The 20,194-nt window shown below is 47.2% G+C and overlaps 1 pseudogene; it reads right to left on the bottom strand.

The window, feature by feature from the left end:
- Nucleotides 1-5,351: 5,351 nt before the first annotated feature.
- Nucleotides 5,352-20,175, bottom strand: LOC136537517 (uncharacterized; annotated as a pseudogene).
- Between the last annotated feature and the right edge of the window lie 19 nt (nt 20,176-20,194).

Here is a 20,194-nt window from a genome sequence, read left to right on the forward strand (position 1 = left end):
TTAGAAAAGTGGGTCAGAGTCAGAAGCGAGAGTCACCCCCTCCTTGGCTAGGCCTTCCAGTTGGAGACTGGATTGCTCTTCCAGCCTGTCGTTAGGTATCTAGGCCGCCCCAGGAGTTGCATGTCGTTTATAATGTTGTCTGCTGGGCTAAGCTTTTGTTAGGAAGTGGGCCCATTAGGGACCCTAGGTTTATGAACCTGACAGTATCTATTGGTCTTCACCAAGCTTATAATTGGACTTCACATTTCTATTGGAGTAATAAATTGGAAACTATGTAACTATCCTCTACTCCAACATAGCAAAGGTATCATTGTAATGTGCATGATCACTTCATCCCTTACTAGTATGCGATTAGTGTATATAGTACATGCTTCATAGGATCATGCATAACAAATGAAATGTTTAAATTCATAGCCTACCACTATTGCTTGAATGATTAGTTGGTCTAGTGGTTAGTATATGAATTTATTCATGAGCTAGTGAACCCAAGTACTTGATTTAATTTGGATTGCCAACAAGTGACAAGTACAGCCTCGATAAGATAACCTCCTAATGAGTGTGAAGAAGTTTAGAGAGGGTTCAAACCGGACTTGAAAGTTTAGGCAAATCAATTTAGTTCAAGTCAACTTAGAAGCTCATGATAAATAACAAGAGTACAAGCATAAGACACAATGCAAATGGATATCTAGTTTGTTTCAAGTAGTATCTAGACTCAAGTATTTTATCAAGAATTCACAAGTGATGTCTAGATCAACTCACAAGTGATATCCTATAAGTGGTACTCATGAAGATAGAAAATGTTCAAGAAATGGTTTTTATTGATGAATCCAACAAGTGGTTCCATCCTAGAAAATTCTTTCAAGTGGTATCACATCTACACGTGGTATCAATCATGCAAGATGATGGTTCCACAAGTGATGCTCAACTTTAAGTGATCATCAAATGAAGAATGCATCCCTCTCCTACAAGAGCTCAAGTTTATCAAATGGATGACCCATGCTATGACATAGGGGGAGGTTTCCCACAAATTAGTATCAAGGTCAAAGATCCTATGTGTGGCATCTCAAGGGCTACAAGTGGTGTTATTCCAACAATCAAGTGATGTCCATAAAAAACGCAAGATACAAGCCTCAACCATCTACCCCAAATGCAAACCTTTGCATCAATGAAAAGTACACCTTTTATGGAAATTGATGATAAAGGGGGAGAGATTGTATAAAGATATGAAAGCTTTAGGAGACATTGAAGAAAAGAAGTAGAGGTTGGACATGGACAAAGAGGGAGCAACATTGAAGAATAGAGATAGAACATTAAAGAAAAGAGATGGATCAATAAAATTCTTGGACAAGAGAAGCACATAAGTAGGGGGAGCAAGCTCATGAACTTTGATTAGTTGCATTTGAAATGTGCATAGTCATGTGCTTACTTGCATTGCATAAATTTCTTAAATTTGATATGCATGCTTGTGTGGTGTATGCTAGTTGTAGAATTTGATTGATGAAATGAAAACTAGCATGCATAGGATGATAGCTAGACACTTGGTATGCTTTTCAAATAATGCTACTACCTTGCTTTTAATATTGATCTCACGAGGTATCTAGTGCTTTGATTTCCAAGTGATATCTAGCTAACCATGGTGCTAAGGATGAACTTAAAGGTGCAACTCCGATTGGTATCACACTTTTAAAGTTTATTCTATACACCTTAGCATCATTTGGTAGTAATTACTCTCCCACAATTCCAATCTATGCATATATGCGAGCTTCAAACCAAAGACTCTAGCACATATGTAGGGGGAGCTAATACTACCATTTTTTGTTTGTGGTACTTGTCCAAAATCATTTACACATGGTAAAATTGCTTGGGCAAGCAACATAAATTCAAAAAAGCTTAATTTCCATATCTTTGTAGAGTTGTCATCAATTACCAAAAAGGAGAAAATTAAAAGGTCCTTGTGTGATTTTGGTAATTGAGTGACAACCTAGGTGGACTAATTGTGTTTATGTGAGATACACAGGTGATTAGTCCATAGGTATATGTGTGTGAGCAACATATGACATGAAGGTGGAAATGGCTCGGAGGTGTTGCAAAGCTCACATATGTGATGATGAAGGAGCTCATTGCACATGAGACATGACATTGAGTCATGTGATTAAGGTGGAGAAGATCAAGACATGACTTGGCTTGATGAACTAGTTGCAAGCATGAAGGGCAAGTCAGAGGCTTTGGAGCGGTGGACCACGTGGCGGTGAAGCTTGAGCAAGACTTGGCGCTGATAGACGAAGGCAATGGTGAAAAGTAAGTGAAGTCAAGATCGATGAACCAATATGATCACGTGATGATATGAAGTGGATCATATCATTGTTGATCATGTTGTTGCATGTGTTGCATTGACATTGGAGGATATGGAATGGAATGAGCAAGGCAAAGGTATAACCTAGGGCATTTCATTCCACCGGTCATAGGTGTGTAGAGAAGTTGATGACCGGGTTTAGGATAGATGGCCATACTATCAAGAGGGGCAAACTTATTTGCACATCGGTCATCTAGTGCCACTCGAGTGATCTAACTTTGCATCGTCGCTAGGATCGAGTGGCGTGGCAAGTTGAGTGGCTAATCCTTTAAAAAATGTTTGTGAAAAGCTAACACACATACACATGGTAGTGTACACTTGGTGGTGTTGGCACATTTGTAAAGGAGAAGAAGTTAGAGTTGATGAGAATCAACTCGGTGAAGAAAAGGAGGCAAAAGGAGGTCACTGTTAGTGACCGGACGCTGGCCTTGGGTGGACCGGCGCATCCGGTCAGTGGTAGCAGTTGAGCACGCGGTCTTGTTCTTATGACCGAACGCTAGCGCGAAGAGTGACCGGACGCGTAGGGCATGTGTCCGGTCAGGCTGACGTACACTAACGTAGGTAGGCACAAGAAGCTAGTGAGTACCGGACCCTGAGCTACGTCCGTTCACCAGTGATCGGACGTGTCCGGTCACAAAACAGAGGCTCGGGGAGCTCTCTAGAAATGACCGGACTCAAACACTGTAGCGTTCGGTCATCCTCGCTGTGCTGCGTCCGGTCGTCATGTGGCCGTTGGTGCATGAAGTTACCGTTGAGATCGGGTGGCTCCGGTTGAACGCAGAGCGACATGTGGACGGCATAGCATGACCAGACGCTGGCAGGGTGTGTCTGATCGATCTGACCAGCGCGTCTAGACATCCCAAAAACACCCAGTGAAGGGGTAACGGCTATTTTAGTCCATGGGGCTATAAATAGAAGTGTTGGTTGGTCTTTGGCTGACAGTTGAGTACCCTAGAGCCTTGGTGGCTTATGTGGTAGTGCTTGGGAGCCCTCTAACTCACTTTAGCTTGATAGTGTTCATTTGATCGAGTGAGTGAGCGATTCTATTGCGATTGCATTATGAGGTTGCATCAAGTGGCACTAGGTGATTGAGTTGTAAGCCAGCGGGGCTTGTTACTCTTGGAGGTTGCCACCTTCTAGATGGCTTGGTGGTGGTCTCCATCGAAGCCCACAAGAAGCTTGTGCGGTGCTCCAAAGAAGAGCTTTGTGAGGGGCATTATGCTCGCCTCGTGGGAGCCATGAAGAGCAACTCTAGTAGAGTGAGACGTAAAGGGCAACAAGTGATCTAGCCGGGTCAAGTGGTAGAGCTTGTGGTAAGCACTCCACATGGGAGAGTGTGACTTGCGTGTCATCACTAGCAAGAGGACCGGCGGCAACCTTGAAGCTTGTCTCAACAGGGACATAGCGTGTTGGCAAGCATGTGAACCTCAGGAGAAAAATGATTGTGTCAACATTGTTCTTCCTATTGGTTTACAATCCCCTTACACAAGCTTGTAATTACTTTCATATACATTGTGCTTGTGTAGTTGCTATTGTAATTAGTTAGCTTGTGTAGCTCACGAGTTACCTTCTTGCTTGTGTAGCATAGATGTAGCTCCCTTTCATGGCTAATTTGGTTTGTGTAACCTTATTAATCATATTGCTTAGTTTGTGTCGCTAAGTATTTGCGCTCTCTAATTTGGCATTGGTTGCCTTGTTATTGAGCATTGCTAGTAAGCTTAGGAGCTTTGTGCTTTGCTTACTAGAATTATGTAGGAGCTCCCCGATGTGCAAAATACTAGTGGCATAGGTTTGTGTGACCTTGCACCTAGAATTGGATAGGTGAGCTCTAGCTAGCCCGGCATCTTTGTTGCCTAATTAGGATCTTTATAAGGTGCTTGTGAACTTTGATAGAGGGGTGTAGTCTTGGCTAGACCGATTGTTTTAATTCCACATTTGTTTCAATTAGCCGGTGCGATTAAATTTAGAAAGGACTATTCACCCCTTCTCTAGTCTACCATCTCGACCTTTCAATGGTTTCATCGAATGTGACCTCACATGTCTCCACTACTCTATTAGTTTCAAGGTTAAGAACATGATATGCATGAGAGTGAGAAGCATAACCAAGAAAACACCATCGGAGGACCTAGACTCGAACTTGTCCAAATTACCTTATTTTAGGATGAAGCATTTGTAGCCAAACACCCTGAAGTGATTTACCTTGGGTGGTCATCCGAATCGCAACTCATAAGAAGCCTTCTTCATGAAAGCTCGAAGGAAAATGCGATTGGAGACATGGCAAGCTATGTTAATCGCCTTGGGCCAATATCTCCTAGTAGTCCTGTGCTCATCGAGCATCGTCCTAGCCATCTCAACAAGGGTCTAATTCTTGCGCTCAACAACACCATTTTGCTAGGGGACATAAGGAGAGGAAAACTGATGCTCGAGGCCCAAAGAAGCATAAAAGGTTTCAAAATGAGTATTCTTGAATTATGTGCCATTGTCACTATGAATCGCTCGCATTCTTAGGGAACTCATTTTGCAACCGAAGAATCAAATCCTAGGCATGTGAAAAAGCCTCATCCTTACTCTCCATGAAAAACATCCAAGAGTAGCGAGAAATGTCATCCACGATCACTAGAACGTACCACTTCCCACCATCTGATCAAACCCAAGCTAGACCAACTATGTCCATGTTAAGTAGCTCGCCGGGTTCCTTGGTCATGACTTGGTTCACAGGTGGGTGAGAAGCTGTAACCATCTTCCCATGACGACAAGGGTGGCAAACCAAATCCTTCTCAAATTTCAACTTGGGCAATCCTCATACTAGATCAAGTGAGCTCAACCTAGCTAGTAAGTCAAAGCTTAAATGACCCAGTCTCCTATGCCACTTCCAAAGCTCAGCGGAGGATCCGGCCACCAAACATCGAGAAGAGCCAAAGGAGTGAGAAAAATCAGCTCGAAAGAAATGGCCAAAAGGGACAATCTGACAAACAAGATTTCCCTAAGAATCAAGAACTCAGGACAAGCTAGTCTTAAAGCGCACTTCAAAGCCATCCTGAAGGAGTTGCGAAACTGAAAGCAAATTGAAATGCAAATTTGAAACCAAAGCAACATCCTTCAAGACCAAACTCTCATTGACCCGAATGGTCCCACAAGAAAGCTCCTTACCTTTGCTATTGTCCCCGAATGTGATGTACTCCTTACATTGCATGGGGTCGAGGCTAGAGAACCATTTTGAACTTCTAGTCATGTGGCGCAAACAGCCGGAATCAATGAGCCACGTGTTCTCTAGGCCTCCATCCTGTATCAATAGAAGGGCATGGGATGAACAAATGGTGCAACATTGGGGTTAGTAAACTATGAAGGATACTAGTGTTGGCTCATTTACCCTAGAAAAGTGTTAGGAAAAACACCAAACATACCGTGTCCCATTTGAGGAAAACGACCACCATGTGGGAGAAAATGTGGTCCACTAGTGTTGTAGGACTGAAAGCCACTACCGCGAGGTCCAAAGTCAAATTGATCATGACTTGAACCACACCACGCACGACCACTGTGTGGTCTCACAACCTAAGTCCTAGCACATTGAGGCATTGCACCTCTAGTCCTAGCACTATGCCTCTGAATGGGTGGCACATGTACGCCATGGGGCAGGCGGTACATGTTCTAGTTGTTCAACTTGTACTCTCACTGCTCATCTCTCTTCCTCCTAAAGCAAAACTCATCAAGATAACCATCCCTATGGCAGTAGTCACAGTGATACCTCAAATCTCTTGGGTGGTTGTTGGCTCACTCTCTTGTGGGTATGGTTCACTCTTGGTGTCTTTTTGGCTTTAGGAAGGGGATCCTCAGAGATGTTTAGTAGAGTATCAAGTGGGTTCTTGATATGTTTAGGTTTTGGAACCCAAACTTCTTTCTAGGGTGGAGCTTTTGGTGGTTCTTCAAACACTCCATCTTTGGTGGTAGGCAAAGTAGGCTCAGGTGGAGTGATCTTGATCAATTTGTGAGTAGTGGTAGGTTTCTCACTTGGTTTCAATCCACTATATTCTCCAACCTTGCCATAGAGATTTTCACCCTTCCCACCTACAATAAAGCCTACACCCGATGCACCAGTTCCCCACCTGAACTGGCTCATCATCATGCCCAACTATGGCTCACTGTAGGACACCCAGCTCAAGATGTATCGGAGGTTTGTGTTGTCTTCCTCGGTTCTCATCTTTTCATGCATGTAGGACTCAAGCTCTAGCTCCAAACCCTCATAGCGTGCACACCTAGTAGCAGTGCTATCTGAACTGGCCTTCTCAAGCAAAGAGATCCTAGCAACCTTCTCTGCCAGCTTAGATTCCAAGCCCGAGTAGGACTTGCATGCACCCAACAAGCTAGACCTAGACTTCAACTCATCATTCTCATCAAGCAAAGCAACATACTTTGATTGCAAATCGATAAGGTTGGACATGTGAACAGCACACTCATCATACTCAACCTCATCAGACACTACTACAACAAGCTTTTTAGCTTCTTCAAGCTCCTCCAGCACAATTTCTAGCTTGTCCTTAAACTCTTTCATCTCATGGGCAACACGCTTTAGCAACTTATCTTGGCTAAACAAGGTGTCGTTCATGGTTTCAAGCTCAGCAACAAGATTGTCGACAGAATATCATCGGTAGTCCTCTGAGGGGTATCCCATGAAGGTAGATTGATCAGCAAAGGAGCATGAGACCAAGAACAAGAGGGCAACAGAGACACAAGAGTTAGACAGGTTCAGCCCATCAGTATGATGTAATACCCTACTCCTGTGGTCTATTGGTTTGTATTAGCTATCATACGATATTGCGTGAGTTTGGAGGGGGTCCCTGCCTGCCTTATATAGTCTAGGGAGTAGGGTTACAAGTCGGTTAGATCTAAGAGATAACCGGAAAGTAATAACTAATTACAGAAATCTTGGAATCATACATATCCTAACAAACCTCGTAGTATCTTCAGGATATCTTCTAGATGTCTTGCGGGAGGCGCCGAGTAGAGTCGTACACCGCAAGTCTTCATCTTGTGGTCTAGGCCACCCCTGGGGGCACAGCCCATGTGGTCTGCTATGGGTATCCGGGGTCATGCTCCCCACAGCTAGTCCCTAAGCGCCTTGTACCCATTGTGCAACACCGTCTTGAGCTTGTCCGAGCAGGTGCGAATGAAGCCAAGCAGTCAAACTCATGGTCCAACCACCGTGATGAGTTGCCGAGCAGTTGTGAGCAGTTGCCGAGCAGCGTGTACTGTCACCGAGCAGCGCGAACCATAGCTGAGCAACATAACCCAAGCATGGCTTGCCATAAGGGTGTAAGGAGCTCAAGTTTAGAATAAAAAATTTCTTCATAGTAGACCAAGTGTGCTCACTTAGAGTCCGACCACAAGAAAAGGAGATAGTCTTCTTTAGCTTCAAGAGGCATGGAGTCTTCTAGAATAAAGCAAGCACATTCACTATGAGGTGAAGTGTGCCCACTTAGTCCCTGAGCCTGATAGTAGATGATGTAGTCATGTGGTGCTAGGGTCCAAAGTAGAAAAATAGTAAAAGACCAGCTGAGCAGGCAGCCAGTCCCCGGGCATAGCCCCGAAATGAGAAAGAGCACATTCACCGCAAGGTGAAGTGTGCCCACTTAGTCTTCGAGCCTGCAGGAAGATGAAGAATGAATCTTGTAGCAGGGTCAAAGATAGGAAAATAGTAAAAAGACCAGCTGAGTAGGCAGCCAATCCCTAAGCCATTTATGGAGATATCTAAAAAACCCAATCATGGAGAAAAAACTAGAGTAATGGCTGTACAGTAACTGTTACTGAGCCTCAATAAATGGTGAAGAAGTCGGTGATTATTTGGCGAGTGATAACCAACGACGGCGATAAATGAGTGACGTGGGTTGTGGTTGTGTGAAAGCCTAGGTTATGGCCCATTAAGCCGTGTCAGAGAATTCGGATGGGTGCAAATCGCGGGAACGATTTCCTAAAAACCCTCGAATGCGAAAGGGTGGGGAAAGTGCTTTACAACTATGCCACCGCATCCCACGCTGATACTTTTGCCACTTTGCCATTCCATCTTCATCCTCAACCCTCACATTTCCTGATTCGCATCCACGCACGCTCCTGACGCTAGTCCCCATCTAGATCTGAGAGATGGCACCAAAAAGGAGAGCTGTGAACCCAAAGAAGGTGAGCCCAAAGAAGGCAGGTGCCAGAGCTAGTCGTGACAAAGAGTGGGTGTCGTCACACATGAGGGAAGCGGAGCTTGAGAGATTGGTGGAGGCGAGCATGCTTCCTGACCGCGTCACCGCCAGATGGCGGCCAGCCAGTGGTGAGCCCTTCCCGATGCCTAACACTCATGAAGTTGTAGTCTTTGAGGATTATTTCTGGCGTGGGTTGGGGTTCCCTGTTCATCCTTTCCTACGGGATATGCTAGAGTTCTGGACAATTAGTCTGTGCAATATCCACCCCAACACCATATTACACATCTCGACCTTTATTCATTTCTGTGAGACGTTTCTAGGGGTTCTGCCGCACTTCAACCTCTTCAGACACCTATTCTGGTTGAAGAAGAAGGGCGGCGGTGGTTCCAAGGTGGTCGGCGGCATATATCTATAGCCCCAGGATGGGATGGCCAGCAAGTACATTAATGTACCACTGAACACTTCTCTAAAAGGGTGAAACTCCAAGTGGTTCTACATGAAACAGAGTCACCCTGCAATCCGCTGCGACATCCACCATATCCCAGAGAACCAGAAAAGCTGGTCGAAGAAACCGAACAGTGCTGACATGGAACAAGTAAGGGAGCTCCTCGACCTAATTAAAGGCGTGGAGATTAGCGGTGAACTAGTGGTGGCGAGCTTCATAGTGTGCCACGTCCAGCCCTACAAGGAGAGGGCCCACCTAGGCTTTGCTACATAGGTGATGACAATGGGACCTAGGAGAGGACAGAGTGGCTGATGAAAAAAAAGTCCTAGAGCAGGCCACAGAGCTATTTGCTCCCAATGCCTCGTTCAGCTGGCCAAGGCAAATGAGGACCTTTAGTTGTACAAATCTGCCTCCTCAGGTAACCATCTCGATTGTTTTTTCCCGATACTCTTAATCCTGAAGCATTGATAAGCAGTGAACTGATTCACTTATGCAAAGATCCATTCACAGGAAAGAGTGGTGTACTTCTTCAGTGTGCCGAGGGGTGTAGATGCCCGGCCACTGGCTCGACCTAAGGAAGATGCGGCCAGCACTTCATTAGAATCTGGAGGCACCGACGCTAGTCGGACAGAGAGTTCGCCCCCAGTATCAGAGAAAGTCTGAGGGAAGAGGGCAACGGCAGATGAGCCAGCCTAGGAAAAAAGGTAGACGGCGGTCGCCGGTCCCCTCAACTCGGGTGGCATCTCGCTTGGTGGCGACTAGACCACTTGAACAGGAAGGACCGCAGTGCTCGAGTGGTCAGATGACGACGAAACTTCGGTGGCTCCTCCACCGAACACTGAATCGCCTCCACACAGCACGCGCACAGAGGAACATGCAAAGAAAGGTGAAAAAGTCCTCGAGCAGCGTGCTAGGGGAGTCCCTACATAGCAGGCGATGGAAGCCCTCAAGCAGTAGGCGACGGGAGTCCTCGAGCAGCAGGCGGAGGAAGTCCTAGAGCGGTAGGCGGAGCAGAGGTCGATGGTGGAGGAGATGGGACCTCCACCCTAGAGCATGGAAGTCAACCCCATGGTCGCGCCTGGGTGCTCGGGTAGGTGTCACCGGTTCAAAAAATTATACCAGCAAACCAAACCATAAGTATCATTGCCTTGGAGTTATTTTGTTGTCATTTCTTAGCTTTTTTGGTGCTTGACGAACTAATCTGATGTAGTGCGAAGCATGCAGAGGGTCTTACCCCACCAGTCCTAACTGTTGAACCACCGAGGGCTGATCCCATGGTGGAGGCAACACCGGCAGCTCCTGTCCTAGAGTCCCAGAGAGCTCAAGAGCCAGAGGAGGAGTGAACCGCCACAGCTGGCGAACTTGGCGATGATGAACGAGCGGCGTTGACAACGGATGGATCAGTGGCAGTGCCTAAGGCAACGGTGGGAGCCACCGGGTCTTTGGGAGCAGAGGCTGGAGTTGCCGGCGATGCATCGAAGTCTAGGGCAGTGAAGCCAGTGGTGCTCGAGGGGCAGACGGCACTACCTGAGGCATTGCTTGGCATGGTCAGACCCGCTATCCGGCCATAGAGCCCCCCCAGTGGTGCCTCAAGCTATGGCGGAAGAGGACGAGGTGGAAGAGATCAAGCGCGCTGAACCTTGACCCCAATCTGTCTAAATCCTCCACAAGCGCCCTTGCCAGAGTGATGAAACAAATCGAGGTCAGTACTGCATCTGGAGTGCTCACTTTGACATTGGAGATCGGAGTTCATCATTATAATTGTGCATTTACAGGGGATAACTCAGACTACCGAGCAGCGGCACCAGCTGATAAAGAGTAAGCCTAGGCAAAATACCCGATACCCATTACCCGTACCCGAATTACCCGAACCCGGACCCGAATTACCCGAACCCGAGGTACCCGATCCCAAATTCGGATAGCGATTTTGATTACCCGAAATTAGTTTGGGTAATTCGGGTAATATCACCTGGTACCCAAACTACCCGAACTATCCAAATATTTGTTTTTGTCTTTGTATTTATGATGTGTTGTTAGCTGAACCATTTAACTTATCACTTTATTAGAATATAATTCTCTCTATTTGAATGAGTGATTGTAATATATTATTCTCTACAAATTGCTATTGAAATTCTATACAAATTGCTGCTGAAATTATGTATAGATCGCTACTAAAATTTAGTGTAGTTTGTTGTTTTCTGTAAATTTGGGTATATCGGGTAATACCCGAACCCGAACCCGAATTATTGGGTACCCGAATTTGCGGGTAGTGTTTTTTCAGGGGTAATATCGGGTAGCAATTTTCATTAGCCGAATTTTGAATTACCCGAATTACCCGACCCGAAAAAATCGGGTAACCCGATCGCCCAGGCTGAATAAAGAGTATGGAACCCCTCACCGAAGAGAACAAAAAAATCAGAGAGGCGATGAACCTAATGGAGAGAAACATCCAGAGGGCTCGGCACAAGCGAGACCTTGCTGAGTCCAACACGTGGGACCTAGAACACCAGAAGGGGGTCCTATCCGAGCAGTTGGCGGCTACGTCCGAGCAACAACGGTGCAAGACCGAAGAGCTGGCGAGTACCTCCACACAACTGGAACAGAAATCCGAGCAGCTCAGAAGTGTATCCGAGTAGAAAGAAGGTACGATATATTAGCAATTGTGCTTTGTATTGCTGAACAGCCATATTTTTGGTGATGACTGTTGTGCTTGTAGAGCAAAACACGGAGCTCGGCTAGCTATGCCAGGCCCTCGAACAACTCTGAGAGGAGAAGGTGAAGGAGACAGGGTGAGCAGACAAACTAGCCAAGGAGTTGAACAGTGAGTACTCCCTGGTCGGAGTTAATGCTAAAGTAGTTTTCTTGCTTGATGGAACATTGTAATGCTTGCAGACTACCGTCAGAGGGTCAAGGCGCATTTCGATGTGCTGGAGCAGGACGCCCGAACCCAGAGGGACAAGTTTGACGCCATAGTTGCCAGAGTCAAACCAGTGCTCGACTACATCGACCTAGTGGTGACTCTTCAACCCGATGGTAGGCCGCCGCGCCCGGACATCGTCATCAAAAGGTGCAAGATGGCGTGGGAGAGCTTCAACCGCGACGCCGTTGTTACTGACATTACTCATGCCCTTGTGGTGGTCTGGTCCCACTATCAATCCATTGACCTTCAGTTGATAGGGGACAGATTCGCCAAAGGGCTAAGCGAGGCGGAGACCCAATAGCTGGAGGATGAGGTGGAGGATGCGGTGAAAAAGCTGGACGGCGACATCGACCTGTTTGGTGAAACGAGCAGTGATGGCGAAGCTCGGTGATCTGCTCAGAGATTATCATCTATAATATCTGGACAGTGTAGTTAGAACGTGCGAAAGCACAAAAACACTTATGTATGTGATAAATGTTATAAGGTGCATGTGTATGCAGTTTGCTTGTATTTCGGGGAAAAAATCTCCGTAGTTTTAACCATAACGCAATTATGTGTAGTATAAGTAGCGTACAAGCATGTGTTTCACTATTGACCCCCATGGCCTCGGCTAGCCCATAGTCCATAACATCGAGCGCGGAGCCTGTGGACGTGTAGGAGGAACAGGCGTGACCAAGGAACCACAGCCGACCACCCATAACGCAAAGTGCGGAGCCCATGGCACGTGAAGGGAGGGATCAGGGACTAGGTCTTCTTTGAAGAGAACATAAAAGAATGTATGCTGCTCGCTGATCGACGGAATATCTTGGAGATTTGGAGCAAATTGTTCGGCGATTTGGAGAAACATGTTTGGCGAAATATGTTGGCGATTTCGAGAAAACATGTTCGACAATTTTGAGAAAAAGTGTTCGGTGATTTGGAGAAAACGCGTTTGGCAATTTGGAGAAATCGTGTTCGGCGGTTTGGAGAAATCATGTTCGACAATTTGGAGAAATCATGTTCGGCAATTTGGAGAAAACATGTTCGGCAATTTGGAGAAAACGTGTTCGGCGATATTATGGCGGTTTTGTATTGGAGTTTGTTATGGAGTAGCATAGAGCTCGGCGACCATAAGCGGAGATTAAACCATAGTGGAGAAAAAGTGAGACAAGTTATGGAGACCAAAACTTTATTCATCATAAAGCGGAGAGTACATATCTGGGGCATTTCATGGATAGAAACGTATGAGGTGCTCGATGTGCCATGAGTTGGGGGACATCAATTCCGTCTAAGTCACATAGGCGATAAGACCCTAGTTGGGTAACCTCTTTGTTGACATAAGGCCCTTCCTAGAGGGAGGAGAGCTTGTGCATCCCTTTGGTTTTTTGTTTTCTACAGAGAACAAGGTCGCTGACAGCAAATGAACGACCTTTGATGTTGCGGTTGTAGTACCTCCGCAAGCCTTCTAGATATTTGGCTATGCGGACATAAGTGACTAGGCGTTCTTCCTCGGCCCTATCGACATCCTCTGTCCAAACCGCTATGGCTTGCTCTTCATCATAATTTTCCACCCTATGTGCTTAAAAGGCAATATCCACTGGTAGTATGGCTTCTGAGTTGTAGACCAAGAAATATGGAGATACACTAGTGCTGTGACTAGCTTGAGTGCGCAGTCCCCAGACTATAGCTAGTAGCTCCTTGAGCCATCTGCCCGGATGTTTTTCTTCTTTCCTCTTATATCCTCTTTTTGAGAGCATCAAGAATCATGTCGTTCGCCCGTTGGACCTGGTCATTGGCTCTACGATGGGCAATGGAGACATACTTGATGGAGATGCATCGGTCTTCATAGAAGCACCAAAAGTGATGGCCAGGAAATATAGTTCTGAGGTCGGTGATGATGCTGTTCGGGAGGCCAAATATGTGGATGATGTCTTCGAAGAGCTCAACTGCTTTCTTTGCAGTAGCCGAGATGAGAGGTTTATACTCAATCCACTTAGAGAACTTATCAATGGCGATATATACGTATCGGAAGCCACCTGGCACTGGCTTAAAAGGGCCAATCATGTCCAGTCCCTAGCATGCAAAGGGCTAGGAAGCTAGAATGGTCTGTAGCTCTTGTGCCGGCACGTGTATTTGCTTGGCGAAAAATTGGCATCCTTCACAACGTCGGATGAGGTCTTCTATATCGGAGATGGCCATGGGCCAGTAAAAACTAGCTTGGAAAGCTTTACCGACCAGTGTTCTCGAGGCCGCGTGATTGCCGTAGGAACCAGGATGAATTTTGAGAAGTAACTTCACTTCGTCTTCTTGGGTGATGCATTTTTGCAGTATCCCTTCCTTGACACTTTTCCTAATCAAGTTGCCATCCACCAGCATGTAATGCTTGCTTTGATGAATTAGGCATTCAGTTTTAGTCTTATCGGTGGGTACTTCAGCGCTAGAGAGGTACTTGATGAACTGTTCCCTCCAATCGGTGGCCGGCAAAGGTACCGTAAGTACTAGCTGCTCGGCAGGGGGGACTTCCTAAATTTCTTTTTCTTTCTTAATGGATGGTGCCAGAACATCTTGAACAAACACCTCTGGCGGATTCACGGCGCGAGAGGAGCCCAACTTGGACAAGTGATCGGCGAGCTGATTTTGATCGCGTACCACGTGACGGTACTCGATACCATAGAACTTCCCTTCAAGCTTCCTAATTTTGGTGCAATATGCATCGATCTTCTCACTGGAGCAAGACCAGTCTTTGTTAAGCTGGTTGATGACCAGTGCGGAGTCCCCATATACCATGAGGCGTTTGACGCCGAGCTCAACGGCTATACGGAGTCCGTGGAGACATGCTTCATATTCGGCGACGTTGTTGGAGGCCGAAAAGTGTATCCAGAGAATATATCGAAGTTTATCCTTGGTTGGCGTAATGAACAGAATGCCCGCGCCAGCACCATTGATGTTAAGGGCGCCGTCGAAGTACATCACCCAGTGCTCGAGGCAGGTGGCGGTGATGGGCTCTTGGATCTCAGTCCACTTAGCGATGAAATTAGCAAGCGCCTAAGATTTGATGGTAGGCCTGCTTCTGAATTCAATGGAGTAAGTGCCGAGCCCAACTGCCCACTTGATGATGCGGCCATTGGCCTCTTTGTTGCGGAGAATGTCCCCTAGAGGGAACTCGGTAACCATGGTGATCTTGTAATATTCAAAGTAGTGGCGGAGCTTGCGCGATGTAATCAGGATGGCGTATAGCAGCTTTTGGACCTGAGGATAATGAGTTTTGGGCTCATTAAGGACCTTGCTGATGAAGTATACCAGATGTTGCACCTTATAGGCATGCCCAGCCTCCTCGCGTTCGACCACGATGGTTGTGCCGACGATGCGAGAAGTAGCGGTGATGTAGATCAGGAGAGTTTCGTCTTGCCGTGGCGCTGTCATGATCGAAGGCTTTGTTAGGAACAACTTGAGTTGCTTGAAAGCTGTGTCTGCCTCCTCCGACCAGGAAAACTACTCTGAGGCCTTGAGGAGTTTAAAGAAAGGTAGCCCTTTTTCGTCAAGGCACGATATGAAGCGGCTTAAGGCAGCCATGCAGCCTGTAAGCTTCTGTATATCCTTAACGTATGTTGGTCGTTTCATGTTGGTGATGGTAGAGACCTTGTTAGGATTGGGCTCGATGCCTCGTGCGCAGACAATGTAGCCCAGGAGTATACCGAATGGAACTCCAAAGATGCACTTTGAAGGGTTCAGCTTCCATCGGTACCTTTTTAGGTTGGCGATCGTTTCTTCGAGGTCGGCGATAAGATCATCGGTGGTTTTGGACTTGACGACCACATCATCAATGTATGCTTCGACATTGCAGCCAATCTATTGATCGAGGCACATCTAGATAGCCCATTGATAAGTCACCCCAGCGTTCTTGAGTCCGAATGACATGGTGGTGTAGCAATACGCACCGAAGGGCGTGATGAACGACATCTTGATCTAGTCTTCTTCCTTGAGGGAGATCTGGTGATAGCCAGAATAACAGTCAAGGAACAAGAGCAGTTCATAGCCGGCGGTGGAGTCTACAACCTCGTCTATACGAGGCAAACCAAAGGGGTCTTTAGGGCAATGTTTGTTAAGATCAGTGTAATCAATGCACATTCTCTATTCTTTATTCTTTTTTTCGAACGAGAACAGGGTTCGCTAACCACTCAGGATGATACACTTCTTTTATAAATCCGACAGCTAAGAGCCATTATCTCTACCCTAATAGCCTCCTTCTTGTCTAGCGTGAATCGGTGGAGTTTCTACTTGATCGGTTTGATGGTTGGTGAGACATTCAAGGAGTGCTCGATCTTCTCCCGTGGTACTTCCGGCATGTCTGTAGGTTTCTAAGCAAACACGTTGATGTGGGCACGTAGGAAGGAGACGAGCGCGCTTTCCTATTTGGGGTCAAGGTGAGCCCCAATCTTCATAGTCTTGGAAGGGTCATCGAGGCCGAGGCGACCTCCTTTACTTCCTTGGACTTGGCGAATGCACGAGGAGGCTCCAACTCTGGGATCTCCATGTCATCGGTGGGCAATGTCTTGGCTTCGATGACTACATTGGCCATCTAGATGGAGAGGTCGGTGGCTTCGGCGAGGGCGAGACTCTCTGTCTCACAGGCGTAGGCAATGGAGAGGTTGGCCCATAGGGCCAGAACTCCTACAGGCAAAGGCATCTTTAGCACCAGATACGCGTAGTGTGGTACAACCATGAATTTGGCCAGAGCTGGCCAACCAAGAATGGCATGGTAGGCGGTGTTGAAATCAATGACGTAGAAGTTGATATGCTCGACGTGGTAGTTGCTTGCCGTGGCGAACTGTACTGGTAAGGTGATCTCTCTAAGTGGTTTGGATGCCCTACCAGGTACCACACCCTAGAAAGAGGAGTCTGAGGGTGTGAGATCTGTTATCCCAAGGCCCAACTCTTTTAGGGCTCCAGCGAAGAGGAGATTCAGAGCGCTCCCACCGTCGACGAGCACTTTTCTAAAAAGCACTTTCTGGACGGTTGCATCGAGGACAAGGGGGAATCGCCCTGTGTAGGGAATATTCACCCACTGGTCAGCCCTACTAAAGGTGATGGGGACCTCAAACCATGGGTGATAGCTAGGGTTGGCGGTGGTGACTTCTGAAGTGATAGCGAGCACCCATCGGGCGGTGAGCTTCCATTCTCTTTTGCTCTCGGTGGAGGCAAGGCCCCCGAAGATGGTGACGACCACCTTGTCGTGGTCCTAGAAGGCATTGCCATTGCCCCTAGGTGGTCGGCGGCCTCCGGCTCTGTCGTTGGCGTCATTGTCTAGCTTCTTGTCCTGGAACTCCTTAGCCAAACCGAGGCAGTTTTTCATCTTGTGCTTGGCATTCTTATGGAGAGGGCATGGGCCGTCAAGGATCTTCTTGTACTGCTCGTCATAGTTGTGCTTGGCGTGGGGTTCATTGACAGCAGCGACGATGTGGTCTTACTGGCGGCGGCGATTTTGACCAGTCTTGGGTCCTTCTAGCCGTTCACGGCCGCTGTCACGATGGTAACTACGGTCGTCGTGATGCCCCTCAGGGCATGAAGAATCCGAGCACCGAGGAGTAACTGACATAGCTAGCGATGAAGCGTGAGCGATGAATAGTCTAGTCAACTAGTCAGCGGCGAAGTGAGGATTGAGTAGAAACGCTCGGCGAACAGTCCGATCAACTGGTCGGCGACGGAGTCCATGAACCAAGCGGTCCGACCAGTTGATCGGTGGAGAAGTATGAGCACCAGGTGGTCCGATCACCTGGATGATGATCCTGCAATACAAACATGTAGAACGGGTAGTACATGATGTAAAAATATATGAACTCTGGAAAAAAATCAGCAATGGTGATGAAATAGCATATACAGCTTGGCGATCAGTTGGAGCGAAGATGTATTTATATTTAATATAAACCGCCCGACCAGTTAATGTGTAGCTGAGTCTCCAGCCCTAGCTAGCCCATAGACCATAACATCGAGCGTGGAGCCTGTGCATGTGTAGGAGGAACAGGCATGACCAAGGAGCCGCAGCCGACCACCTATAACGCAGAGCACGGAGGCCATAGCACGTGTAGGAAGGAGCCAGAGACAGGGCCGTCTTTGGAGGCGTTCGAGCATCAACACGACTGTTCGAGGGTTTGGAAAATCATTTGGAGAGCAAACATGGAGAAAATAGTTTGGAGAAACATCATGGCGATATACGGAGATTGGAGAATATTTAGAAAAAATATTAAAGCGTGACTTAGCTTTAGACAGAAAGTCTAGTCGGCGGCGTATGGCGTTATCTGGTTGGCGTTGACAGCGAGCACCTGGCGGGCAGTGAGTTGTTAGTGAAGATGACCTCAGAGGTGGTTCCGAGATCGGATCTGCTGTTATAGGGGCTAGTGTAGCCAGCGATGAATCGTCGTCGTGGACCGACATGGATCTCCACGAGATTGTTGACGAGAACGTGCTGTTGATTTGAGGTCCATCTAGCTCGCCATGGAATCAAGCGCACATCCCTACCTGGCATGCTAACAATCGAAAGAATATCATCGTCGGTCCTCCGAGGGGTATCCCACGAAGGTAGATTGATCGGCAGAGGAGCGTGAGATTAAGAACAAGAGGGCAATAGAGACACATGAGTTAGACAGGTTTAGGCCGTCAGTATGATGTAATACCCTACTCCTATGGTCTATTGGTTTGTATTAGCTACCGTACGATATTGCATGAGTTTGGTGGGGGTCCCTGCCTGCCTTATATAGTCTAGGGAGCAGGGTTACAAGTCGGTTAGATCTGAGAGATAACCAGAAAGTAATAACTAATTACAGGAATCTTGGAATCATACATATCCTAACAGATCTCATAGTATCTTCAGGATATCTTCCAGATGTCTTGCGGGAGGCACCGAGCAGAGTCATGCCCCGTAAGTCTTCATCTTATGGGCTGGGCCGCCCCTGGGGGCGTAGCCCATATGGTCTACCATGGGTATCCGGGGTCATGCCCCCCACAAAGATAGTCGACAGAAGGTGTTACCTTAGTAATGTCGTCGTTGACGAGAACCACATCCTTGCTAGCCTTCACCTCGGTATCGACCGCCATGGTGCAAAACCCTTCGTGGGTGGAACCGGTGACGAAGCAGAGCTCGATCAGCTTGTCCTCGTGCTTTCTCTTGGACTCATCGTCGCTCGAGGGGGAAGAAGAGCGGTCATCGTCGGTGTTGTTGTCGAGGTCACTGAGGGAGGCAAGTAAGGCGTGCTCCTAGGCCTTGGCCTTCTTGAGGTACATCTTTTTCAGCACCTCCTTGTTGAATCCACCCTTCAACTTGTGCTTGCTGGAGGTGTACTCGCGCTTGTCCTTACGCTTGCTGGAGTCATACTTGTCAGAGGAGTGCTTGTTCTTCTTGGGGCAGTGGGCAATAAAGTGGTTGGGGTCTCCACATCCATAGCATCTTTCCTTCAAACCACCACCGCGTCAGCGATTCAAGCGGTTGTTGTGAAACCGCGAGAATCAGCTGATGACTAGTGCCAGCTCATCGTCCCCAACGGCCTCCAACAACTCCTCTGTGATAGACACCAAAGAAGACAAGGCAAACAACATCTGTGAAGGGTTAGCTGAAGAACTTGAGCCATTACTAGAGACCAAAGCCATAGTCGGTGCAGAGGGGTTCTTGATCTTGGCATGGGTCTGGTAATCAATCTCGGTGGACTTGAGCTTGTTGAAAAGCTCATCCCCGATGAGGGTGTCATAGTTCACGGACTCAATGATAGCAGACACCTTCACATCCCAAAACTTTCGATCTAGGGCATATAGTAACTTGAGTGCCCTCTCATGATCATCATAAGGTAGCTGTGGCTTGTTTGCTCGCATCTTGTTCACAATCGTCTAAAAGCGAGAGAACATGGCATCGATAGACTCTCCATCCAATTGAGGGAAGTTCTCATACTCTCGCTTGTACGTCTCAAAGAGTCTGGTTTTGACCTGTGCGGTTCCCTCGTGATAGCTCTAAAGCCTCATCCAGACCTCTCGAGCAGTCGTGCAATCGGAGACTCTCAAACTCAGAAAGCGAAAGACTCGAAAAGAGAACACTGCCAGCCTTGTTGTTTGCGTTGTGTTGATCAATTTGATCCAGAGTGTTGCGAGCATCAAGCACAACATAATTAGCATTCTCACAAATCTCCCAAACTTTTCAATCAATTCCCTGAAGATGCGCCGACATGCGAATCTTCTAATAGGGGTAGTTTATTCCATCGAAGAAAGGTGGTTTGTCGGAACCACACTCTATGTCGCCTTCGTAGATCATGGACCGATTAAGGTGGAAT

This window comes from Miscanthus floridulus, chromosome 2 (assembly GCF_019320115.1).
Source record: "Miscanthus floridulus cultivar M001 chromosome 2, ASM1932011v1, whole genome shotgun sequence".
Lineage (NCBI taxonomy): Eukaryota > Viridiplantae > Streptophyta > Magnoliopsida > Poales > Poaceae > Miscanthus > Miscanthus floridulus.